A 10,475-nucleotide genomic window follows, 5' to 3' on the forward strand; every position below is an offset into this window, starting at 1 on the left:
AAATGTGTGGGGCTTCCAGAAATCTTCTGAAATAGAAGGAGAATCCTTCTTTGAGGATCCTTTTTGCTGCTCACTGAAATGAGGGTGTGATGGCTGTAGCTTGAGCAGCCCTTTTGGATCATGAAATGGAAGCTATGTAGTAAGGAAGACAGAAGAAGAGAACAGAAGGAGCCTGGATTTCTAATGATCTTGTGAACCCACCCACCTGACTCTGAGCTTCCTATATATGGGATTTCTGTAGGTGTCAGAGAAATTAACTTTTACCTTTTACAAGCAACTGTTATCTTGGACTTTCTGACACTTGCAAAATCCTAACTCTAACTGATACACTAGCAGGGATTGCCTGGGAGCAGGGGGACAGATGGTCACAGCATCCCCTCGCTTGAGCTTTGAGGGATGTATGGCCTTGCCAGTAAAGAGCAGGGCCAAGGCCTCCACCTCAGCTCCTCAGACACTGGGTCTATGGAGGGCTTCGCAGGGGCCGAGGAGCCTACTCTGGAGGTTGGTGACCCAACGGTTTGCTCAGCCAGGACTCTGGAGGGCGCCCAATATGCTGGCTATCCTGTTTGTGCCTCATCCCAGCCAGGCCTACTCCCCACCTTCTCTGCTTTGTGCCAGGGAGGCCAAGCCCTCTGGCCTCCTGCTGGGTTCGGCCCATGGGAGCAGCCAGCAGTGCTCTGGGAGGGGGAGGAGGGACCCAGCCCCAGGTCTCTGGTGTGGCTTCATCTCTCCAGGACTCAGCTCCTGCGGGGCAGCCCCTCCTCCAGGACTGCAGCCTGCACTGGACTCATCCGGCACTTTTTTCCTCCCTGACCCCAGACCTGGGGTGGTAATGGCCTCCCATGCTGTAGTCTCCATGCCTCAACATTCTCAGCTCCTCCTCTTAACTCTTAAATGGAAGATCCCTTTCTTTAAGTCTCGTCATTTGAACCAACTGGGGGTGAATCCGTTGGGATCCTGCCTGATCCAGCCTCTTCTGTTCAGGCCAGGAAGAGACCCCTGGGCAGAGGCAGGCCTGAGGGACAAGAGAGACAGCGAGAGGGGCAGAAACAGACAGAACAAAATAGGGGCAGAAGGGTGGGAACAGAGAGATTAAGAAGGAGAAGACACTGGTAGACAGAGATGGAGCAGATAGAAGCAGAGCCGAAGAGGTGGAGCCGGGCACGGAGGGAGAGACAGACAGACAGACAGATGAGGCCACCAGAGGCAGGGAAGTCCACAAAGACACTAAGAAAAGGGCTGATACTGAGAGGCCAAAATGACAAAGGCTGAGACAGATGCTTGAGCAGACAGAGATTGGAAATGGGGCAGAGAGAGGGAGAAAGGGGACTATACAGAGGTTTAGTGACAGAAGGATCCCTGGGGGCAGCAACGTAGAAAAGGGAAGAAAACCCCCAGCACATTTATTTAATTAAAAGGCCTCAGCCCTAAACCAAAGATCCCCCTGCTCCAAGCCTGGGCTCTGGACCCTTCTTGTCTCCTCCGTGCACAGGGGCCAGTGCGGTGCGTTCGGTCTTTTAGTGACCCTCAGCTGAGCGTCCAGCCTTCTTCACTGGGACCAGGTGTGTCAACAGGGTTCCACTCTGGAGGGCTGAGGAGCATCTAATACAGAGAATCAATGAGGGATGTGAATGCAGATGCTGACAACGCGAATGCGACTGTGAAGCTGTTAGCACCTGGGCCTGAAAGGGCAGGGGAGGTGGTGGTTCCCTAAGTCAGTGAGTGCTGGAGCTGTAGGAAAGGCTGCTGGGACAGTGAGGGAACAAACACCCCCACTTCTCTCTTCCACCCTCTGGCCCTCTGCCGGTGCCTACATTGGCCAAACCCAACGGGGAGCCAGAGGACGGAGAGCTGAGTGATGCAGTCCAGAGGGTCAGGCTCTGGGCGCACAGGCGGGGGGAGAAATTTGGAGAGTGGGTGTGGAAGGGCAGATGGAGACATTTAGCACCCTGGATCCCTTCTCCCTAGGGTGGGCTCAGAAGGGCCGGAAGCTGCCCAGTCAGGGGCACTCTATGGTTCTCTTAGCCTCAGTTTCCTCATCCGTAAACTCAGAGTAAGAATGATGCCCACTTGCTGGGACTGTACCTGTGAAGGTGCCTGGCATGGGGCCTGCCACACCGCAGCACCCGGGCACGGCTAGGGGGAGCTGCTCTCCCTCTCTGGTGCGGAGCCCCTGCAGACTCCTGCAGTGGTGCACCGCTCCAAGGAGACACCCCGTCCTCAGGCAGGTAGTGAGCTGAGGCCAGGACACCTATAGAGCAGTGCTCCAGCGCGGAAAGGATGGAAACACCCAGCAGGAGGAAGGGGCAGACGCCAGGCCAGAGAGTGTCACCAAGAAGGGCTTCTAGAGGAGGTGATTGGGACTGAGTTTTGATTTATTGTTTTAAAATTTTTACTCCAGACATTTCAAACATATACTAAGTAGACAGAACACTATAAAGAGCCCCCGTGTATTCCATCACCCAGCCTCAACAATGCGCAATGCATGGCCAATCTTGTCCCATCTCTCTCCATATTATTTTGAAGCAAATTGCAGACATATCATTTCAGCCATAAATATTCCATAGGTATCTAAAAAAAGATAAAGACTCTTTTAAAAAATAACTTCAATACCATTATCATGTAAAAAGTTAAAATTAAATCTTTAACCCCACTAGCAAGGAGCATACCCAGCACCCAGATCTAGGCTTCCAGAACCATTCTCCAGGAAAACAAACCAGGGCTCCTTGGAGAAATGGCTGACTCCAGGACTGGGCAGGAAATATGCCAGATGAACTTGGAGTGTCTTACAGGGCCAGAAAGTATGGAAGTGCTAAACAAAGGGAAAACAAAAATCCCACACTGGTGGGGTTATGTCAAAGGGACACACGAGCCTACTGACATAGCTCCACTGGCCAAAGTTAGAACAACTGAGCAACAAAATAAATATGGTAGTATGGGATTATTACCCAAAGTATAAAATAAATATCCCAGAGTTCATGCTGGTATAAATAATTGAATAAATAAATAAATGAGGGAGAAGAGAGAAACCTCTCGTGCAGAATTCTAAATAACTTATGTAGATACTCCGCCCTCAATGGGGAGCGGGCAGCATAGCTTCCACCCCTTCAGTGTGGGCTGGCCATAGTGACTTCCTTCCAAAGAAGATGGAAAGCCAGGGAAAGAGTAACTACAGTGGAGAACCTGACCACTACCACCTCAGGCCGGTGATCAAGGTCAATGTCAACAGTCACACATCATGCCGATACTATGCACCTCTGACAGGATGTGATGAGAATGGCTCTTTACCTCTGTGATCTTCCTCTCCCAAACCCCAAACTCCAGTCTAACCATGAGAAAAACATCAAATTCCAATAGAGGGACATTCTACAAAATATCTGACCGGTACTTCTCGAAACTGCCAAGGTCATCGAAAATAAGGAAAGTCTAAGAAACTGTCCCAGCCGAGAAAAGCCTGAAGAGACAGGATAACTAAATGTAATGAGGGGATCCTGGCGCAGAAAAAGGGTACTAAGTAAAAACTAAGGAAATTTCAGTAAACTATGGCCTTTAGTTAACAATAATGTATCAAAATTGGTTCATTAATTGTGTCAAATGTATCTATACAAATGGAAGATATTAATAATAGGGGAAACTGGGGGGGGATGGTATGTGGGAACTCTCTGCACTATTTTCTTAATTTTGCTGTAAATCTAAAACTGTTCTAAAAAAGCATTATTAAAAAATTGTCTTTAAATCAACAAATATCCAGTCAGTGTTCAAATTTTCAATTGTATCACAAATATATCTTCCTTTCGGCTTATTTGAATCAGGTTCAAATTAGGTCGACATATTGCAACTGGTTACGGACCGGGTTTTGAGGGTGGTGATGGTAATACTAAGGGAGAAAGGATCATTCATATCTTGGGTAGGAGAAGTGGGGGAGGGGTATGTTTGCCTGAGCAGCATATGGGGGAAAGGAGGTTTCAGGGTGGGGACATGAGGGCACGAGGCCCTCCTGTCTCAGTCCTTCAAGGTCCCAAAAGAAATGAGCTCAAGGTGCCAGCCATGCCTCCAAATCCCATGTGACATCATACTCATGGGTCTACACCCTGAGAAGCCACGGTAGCTTCACCAAGCCTGGCCTGGGAGGGCTCCCCGGAAGACCACTGCACCCCAATCTCCCCCCGATCCTGTGTCACAGAAGGCCTCACAGGGAGAGCCCTTGGCTCACTTGGGGAGCTCTTTCCTTCCCTGAGGGATGAGGCCGTCGCTCCACTTCTTAATTCTTGTGACAGGCTCTGGGAAGGAGGGTGCTGAGATCCAGCGTTAGGCAGAGGCGTAGGCAGGAGGAGGCATCCTTCACACACCCCTGGGCCCAAAGACCCATGTCCAGGCTGTGCAGGGCTGGAGGAAGAGGGCTCCTCGCCTGAACGTAACCCTCTCAAGGCCCTGCTTGAGCAGGAAGCAAGGCTGAAGACAGGAAATCTAGAAGGCTGGGATGAACCCCACGGGGGAGAGACCCCTGGGGACCCTGCTTGGCCCCTGGAACTCTGGGAACAGGCTTTCTCTAATGCTTCCCCATGCTAGAGTCTTCTGCTGCAGGTGCCCCCACAATCCACCAGACGCCGTTTTCCATGTCTTCCTTCCTTTCTCAACCCCCTGCCCACCCCAAGATTACCACCACAATGTATCCCTTCCCCCCCCAGGCCGCTGTCCTCCTGCCTGGCACAGCTGGGGGTCCTTTCTCCTCCCCTTGACATCAGCCACCTCGATAGATTTCTATTCAGAGATGGACGAGAAACGTACACACTAACTCTGAATCCAATTTGATTACAAGTAGGACCGATGTTTGTGCGGTAATGTAGCTGGAATCCCAGGGCTGGAATTGATTTCTCAGCAAGAAAGAGAAAGGGAATCCAGGAATTTCTTTGGCACCACCATCGGACAGGGGACCTCCCTCCTGTGCTGAGACATCTGCAGTGACGGGAGGCCCAGAGCCCCAAGAGGCTGCCCACTCTGCTGTCGAATAAGCTTGAACCACTAGAAATGCCTTCCTTCTCTTGAACCACAACCGGGACTCCTGGTCTTGGGCGGTGGGTGTTCAGAGGTGCATGGAGGAGGCACTGCTGAGCGCACACCACTTTTCTTGGGAAAAGAATTTTTGTTGTTGTTGTTATGCAAAGAGCTCCAAAACCTGCTTTCTTTAACCTTCCTCAGCTAGCGGTCCAAGTGCAGCGTCAGGGAGAGTCTATCCCCGTGTCTTCAGCCTCTGAGCCTTAGGGGCCGAGGGTTTGAAGAAGGGGAGGCGATGGGAAAGACTGAGAACAGGAGGAGGGAGGAGGAGGGGAAGGTGGCCTGCAGATCGGGGAGGAGGCAGGAGGAAGCCTGGGCTGGTATGAAAACTTGGGGTTAGGAAAGAAGAAGGAAACCTAGAGGTCTTCCAGTCCCAAAAAAACCCCTCTTTTGTGAGCTTTCCTTCCTGGCAACCTTGGGCAAGGGACTGAGCCTCCTGAAGCCTCAGTATCTTCATCTGGAAAGTGGGTATAATATTAATATCCACCTCCTAGGCTTGCTGTGGGGATTACATGAGACATTGTGAAGTAGTGCCTGGCACATCCTAAGGGCTCAATACAATGTAGTAACAATATATTATACATAATAAAATATTATATTATGAATAATATACTATTATTTACTTTTTTCTGAGCCCCAATTCTCCCACCGGTTTCAGAATCTGGGCTGCCTTTCTGCATCTGTCTAAGCAATCTGTTCCTCCCACATGTGTGGTTGGTGCTCCCTGCTGGGGGCAGCTGCCATCCCCGGGTGGAGCTGGCAGAGGCCCCCCTGTCCATTACTCAGGGTTTCCAGAGCCCTGGCAGGGACTCCCTCCTCCTCTCCAGGCGTCAGGCTCCTGAGAGACAGGAAGTGTACATGCTTGGAGAGGCAGCGGGTCTTCCCCCAGTTAACCTGCCCACAGTCCGCATCCTAGAGCCAGGTCCCGGGGGCTCTCTGTGCTGGTCGCACTGGGCACCTGCATCAGCCTCTTCCTCTTCCAAGCCCTACAGGGGCCCTGATGGCAGGGCACTCAGGCAATCTGTGTGCTGGCCTGGGCTCTGGCTCAAACTTGCCATGTGACCTTGGGCAAGTCTCTTCCCCTCTCTGAGCGCATCTGCTCCTGACCAAAAGAAAAAGGAGAAAAGAATTAGGACTCCATGACTTGATGATGTAAGTTATTCAGATGAGAAAAGGGAAGGGAAAGTTAAGGAAACAGGATTTTACGCAGTCAGCAGAGTCCAGGCACTGGTCTTCAAGGCACAGCGATGCGTGTGTGTGTGTGTGTGTGTGTGTGTGTGCGCGCGCGCGCGCGCGCGCGTGGAGTATCTGAGTAACTCTCCCCAGGTTACTCAGGTCATCGGAGGAATGGAGACCCAGTCTGACCAACTCCCAGACTCCAGAGCACATGCCTCTCTTTTTAACTTCTCTCCGTCCAGCGCGGCCTCTTCCAGGGGCTCTAACCCTGTTTGCAGAAATGGGAATTTGCATGATGAAAATAACCCCAGCCGGACTGCGATTTTACTGCGCTTGGCACGGGGCTCGGAAAAAGCGGCTGCATAGCCAATTACTGGAATTTTTAAACACAAATAATATTTTATGGGATCAGTGGGCTGGCGCGGGGCCGCCGCACCCGGCGCGGCTCCTCCGCCCACAAACAAGCTCCGATTGTGCCGCGGGCCGGCGGGCGCGCCAGCGCCGGGTGGGAGGGTGCGCGTGCGGGGGCCCGGCGCGCAGGTGCAGCGCGGCTCCGCGGCCTGGGGGCCCGGCCGGCAGGGAGCGCCCGCGGAGCCCGGGCCGGGGCGGGTGCGCGGGGCGCCCGGCTCACCTGCAGCGCCGCGCCAGGAAGCGTTCAGCGCGAGAGGGCGCGCCCGGCGCTGGCTCTCCCGCCCCGCGGCCGCCCGCTGGGCCTGGCCCGCGCCCCGCGCCCTTGGCATGGCCGTGGCCGCCGCGCCGCCTCCGGAAGGCCGGCTTCCCGGAACAGCCGGAGGGCGGCGGGGAATCCGTGCCGAGGCCCTGGAGCCACCCCTCACCTTCCCTCTCCCGCCTGAGCCGCGCTGGCGCACTGGAGGCGGACTCTGGAGGCGCGGGCTGCGCCCAAAAGGCCAGAGCAGGTCGAGGGGCAGCCAAGGGTACGGGGACTTCCCCACTGTCCCGCCAGGGATCCCCATTCCCCAACGCCCCGAGCCCGCCAGGCCCGCCCAGGGACCCGGGAGGCTGGCCACCCGGGCAGCCGCGCGCTACCCTGCCTGGGGCTCGCCCTCTGCGCTCTGCCAGCCTTCCACCCGAGCGCCCGGCCCCAGCGCGCACAGGGTTAAGCAGGAGCAGGTGTGTAGCCAGATGCCGCTGACCACCCCCCTCCCCCGCAGCCCCGTCGGCCTCCTCCTCCTCCGCCCACCCGCTCAGAACCAAACAGTCCCAAATAAAAGTGCTATTGTTGCTTTCCCCACCCCCGTCGCTGCCCCGCCACCTGGAGCGGAGCCCGGTCCCCACTTCACCTGCCCCGGGCCGGCCGGGGGGGAGGGGAAGTGGGGCCTTGGAGCGGGGACTTCCGCTCCCCCTGGCCCCCAGCTTCCCCTCCCCCAGTGCCCCTAGTACTGACCCCTGGCCCAGTGGTGGGGGCCGGGGGTGGGAGGGGTCCTTTCTGACCTGAGAGCTGGATTCTGACCTCCTCTCGCCCCTCCCCCTAACCCCTCCTCCTCGCTGGCTAGACAGGCGGCGGGGTGTACAAAGCTGGGAGGACACAAGGCCCCGTGCAAGGCGCCCAGGACAGTGCCAGCCTTCCTGGGCTCGGCAAGTGGTAGCTGGTATTTTAGAAAACTTATTTGTCCCTCAACAAGACAAGGAAGGTGGGGTGAGAGTGATGATTCCCCTTTTTACAGACCAAGAAACGGAGGAACGGAGAGGTGAAGTGTCTAGTCCAAGTCACAAGACTGGGAAACGTTGGGGCTGCGCACAGAACTCAGGGCTCTCGACTCCCCTGGCACCGCGGGGCCTCAGGTGCTCATTTCACGGGCAAGGAATGGGGGACCCCAGAGACTGGCAGGCTGGCACTGCCTGAGACTCACTGTAGGACCTTGGACAAGTTACACCTCCCCTGGTTTCCTCGTTCTTAAATCGATGGAGTGGACTGCCGTGATTCCTGATTTCCCTTGGAATCCAAGGGGCTAGCTGAGCCCCGAAGGTCTAGGGGCTCGGGGTGGGACTCCACGAGTGGGCGAGGTAGCCGCGGCCTGTGCAGAGAGAAGAAAAGGTTTCCCCTTTCGCTCCCCATCTCCGCCAGCCTTCCCCCGCCCTGCCTCCATCCCTCCCAGCCGGCCCCTGGGAGGCTGAACTGCGAGGTTAAATAAATATCTGACGGTGGCTCAAGGAAACGAGTCAAGACCGTTGCCGGGAGAAGAAACCCAGACCTCAGTGAAGATCCGCCCCCGAGCCCGAGTAACAACCCCCCCCCCCGCTCCGCCCCTGATGCGTGCGGAGCCCTCGGCCCCCTCGGGCCTCGCCCAAGTTCCCCCAGATAGCCGGCCCCTCCAGGCGCGGCCCCTCTCCCCGACCTGCCCCAGCTCCTGCGGTGGGCGGGCTGGGGCAGGGGGCGCGCGCACAGGGTTACCGTATTTCCTCTCTTGCGCTCTAGGTTTTGAGCGCAGGTATTTAACTTCTCCAACTCACGGGAGAATCCTCTCCGGGCTGCGGAAAGAGTTCTGTTGGGAGTCGGCAGACTTGAGATTTTGTGTTCTCTTAGTTCTACCGTAATCTCTCTCCTGATCGGCAGACCTGTAAATCCTGTTTCCTCTTTCCACCTGAACGGCTAGCGGGCATCTCAAACTCAACTTGTCCAACTTTGTAATTATGATCTTTTCCCCTAGACCTGCTCCTTTTAGTCTTCTCCACCTCAGAAAAGGGCAACTTCATCTTTCCAGTCGCTCGGGAAGAAAATCTTGGAGTTATTTCCAACTCTCTTTTTCTGTCATCATTCATCCAAATACCTCAGCCCATCTTATTTACTTTGCCTTCAAAATATGTCCAGAATCTGCTACTCTCCCCATTCCCCAACTGTGCCAAGCCACCATCTTCTCTTGCCTGGAATATTGCAACACCTCCTAACTTGTTCCTCTGCATCCCTCATCCCCCTCAGTCTGGTCTCAACAGAGCAGCCAGAGTTATCTTTTCAAAACCCAAGTCGGATCATGTCCCTCTTCTGCTCAAAATCTTATAATGGTTGAGCTTCTCACTCAGAGAAAAAGGTCCTTACAAGACCCTAGATGATCTGATTCCCTCTCTGCCCGTCCCTCCCGCTCCTCTGCTCCAGTCCCACTGGCCGCCTCCCTGTTCCACAGGCAGGACAGGGCACTTCTGCCTCAGGACCTCTCCGCTCGCTAGTCCCTCTGCCTGGAATAATCTCTCTCCAGATTCCTACACCTCTTCCTCTCTCTCCCAGCTAAGGCTTTGTCAGTAGCATTTGTCACCATCTGCCATGCTCCATATTTCCTGCTGACTGGTTTGTCTGTCTCCTCCCACTAGATTGTAGATGCTCTGAAGGTAGAGGCTTTAAAAACAGGTCTCAGCGCTAGAACGGAGCTTCACACATAGTAGGCACTCAGTACATCTTTGCCACGTGAATGAGCAAATGGAGGAATGAACTGGGCACCTGTCCTGCCTGTGGCCTGCTTTTCTCCCCTGTGGGAGTGAGCGGTGTCCAGTGAAAGTCCCCCTCAGCTCTGAGAGTCCCATGGCTCCTCCTAAACCTGACCTGTTAAAGATCCCATCCTAGGCCTTCTACAGCTCGCCTGGTGGGGTGGGGAGGGGGGCCGGGAAGTCTAGGCCAGGTTTGGCAGGGGGAGGACCTGAGGCTAGGCTTGCTTGGAGAAAGCTGGTGAGTAGGAAGGGATGGAAGAGGAACTCCGTCTCCTATTGAAGGAGCTGGAGCCTTCCTTTCACTCCTGGGGACCACTCTCCCCTCTGGCCAGAGGCCTTTGGTCCCCTGGAGAGGCCGAAGGATGCCAGCTGTATCAAATATCCCCATGAGGAGGAAAGAGCTGGCGGTTTAGAGGAGCTGAAGGTGGGTTGAGCAGGGTCCTGAAGGATCTCCAGAAATAGGGAATTGTCCCCTTTCCTGATACTGGAGGGACAAGGAGAGGTGAAGGGGAGGGGATCGCTAATTGATCCCTCATTTGTTCAGGGCTCATATGCTTCAAATGCCCTGACACAAAGGTCCCCAGGGCAGAGGCACAGTGGCTCCTAATGCTGTAGAGGGGAGAAGGGGCAGGACCCAAGATGAGTCTTTGATGGCTGCGCTGAGGTTTTTTTTTTTTTTTTTTTGAGGAAGATTAGCCCTGAGCTAACATCTGCTGCCAATCCTCCTCTAATTATATGTGGGACACCTGCCACAGCTTGGCTTGACAAGTGGCACGTAGATCCATACCCAGGATCCCAACCGGCAA

General features: G+C 54.7%; 1 long non-coding RNA gene across 2 annotated transcripts; it reads right to left on the minus strand.

The window, feature by feature from the left end:
* Positions 1 to 2,238: 2,238 nt before the first annotated feature.
* Positions 2,239 to 10,262, minus strand: LOC139045835 (uncharacterized). 2 transcript variants are annotated; one of them, XR_011504980.1, is made up of 3 exons: positions 8,645 to 10,262; positions 8,103 to 8,267; positions 2,239 to 6,157 (listed from the first exon to the last, which is right to left on the minus strand). It is a non-coding gene; the product is annotated as an uncharacterized lncRNA (long non-coding RNA). The 2 variants fall into 2 exon arrangements; XR_011504979.1 differs by having other exon boundaries at positions 8,704 to 10,256.
* Positions 10,263 to 10,475: the final 213 nt, after the last annotated feature.

This window comes from Equus asinus, chromosome 8 (assembly GCF_041296235.1).
Source record: "Equus asinus isolate D_3611 breed Donkey chromosome 8, EquAss-T2T_v2, whole genome shotgun sequence".
Classification (NCBI taxonomy): domain Eukaryota; kingdom Metazoa; phylum Chordata; class Mammalia; order Perissodactyla; family Equidae; genus Equus; species Equus asinus.